General features: G+C 60.7%; 1 protein-coding gene across 1 annotated transcript in view; it reads right to left on the bottom strand.

The window, feature by feature from the left end:
* ZNF322 (zinc finger protein 322) overlaps positions 1–1,022 on the bottom strand; it is a 13,010-nt gene that overhangs the window by 2,106 nt on the left and 9,882 nt on the right. The gene's annotated exons all lie outside the window — the stretch shown is intronic.

Below are 1,022 nucleotides of genomic sequence, written 5' to 3'. Positions count from 1 at the left end.
CAGCCGTTCTGCGGGAGCTGATGCGACTGTCTCATCACTGACAAGAGAAACGAAGTCGCGAAAATGTGGACACTGGCAGCCCTGCCACTCTCGTCCAGGAAATTGCGTTTCTGAGTGGAAGAGAGCGACCCTCTCAGGCAGAACTTGCAAGTACCAGGGACGCTCTGGAAGACGTTTTAGGGAAGGGGAGCCTTTGCGGAAGGGCCTCGCCTCGCACTAGGGGAGAAGCTGTGTCGCCTCTGCGAGGCCGGCCGGGAGGGGTGAGGGGTGAGTGGAGTGTCCCACCCAGACCCACTGCCCCGCTGCGTCGCTCTCACGACCGGCCAGTGTCCTCGGCTACTCCCAGCACCCAGGCCCCGGGCCAGCCCAGAACAAAGAGACTCAAAGACAGAGTCAATGTACGCCTGTCCCTGACAGTAACACATGCCACACTGTCTACACAATCACGGTCCCTTCCTTTATTGGGTTTCCAAGTTTTAAAAAGATAAAGTAAAGCAACCATTAAGCGGTTCAGATCAAAGAAAAGCATCTTTACCTGAGTTGCCCACCAGCCTGCTCTGACCTGGCCCAGCGCCCCCAGAACGAGCCTCCGAGCGGGTAAACACTGGTCCCGCTGCAACCCCCCGCCCCCAGCCGCCATCTCTACCCCGCGCGCGCAGCGTGTCGCTGCTCTCCCTGGGACGCGCACAAAGCCGCGGCCACCTCTCCTGGGGCGAAGCTCTGCAGAGCAGCCCCCGGGGACCAATAAGGTAGAAGTTTCTAGCAATGCTTCGCTCAGACTCGGGGTGCTCATGGGACTTTCACTTGCGTGAGTGCCCTGCGGACCAAGAGCTGGTGGCTGGCAGCTTTTGTGCCGCAAACCCAAGCGGGCTCTCGCCATCTCATGCTTTTGCCACATTCAGGACAGTTTCACCGATGTGACCTCTCTGTCGGAAGCTTTGTGCCGCGCTTGCCGCGGGGTTTCCTGGTCCGGCCAGCTGCGCGCACGCCTGGCGCGCGGCCACACCCAGGGCGCTGCAGAC

The sequence above is a fragment of the Pteropus vampyrus genome, unplaced genomic scaffold (assembly GCF_000151845.1).
Source record: "Pteropus vampyrus isolate Shadow unplaced genomic scaffold, Pvam_2.0 Scaffold124, whole genome shotgun sequence".
Classification (NCBI taxonomy): Eukaryota; Metazoa; Chordata; class Mammalia; order Chiroptera; family Pteropodidae; genus Pteropus; species Pteropus vampyrus.
Note: the sequence above shows the minus strand (reverse complement) of the source record. Positions and strands in the feature narration are given on the sequence as shown.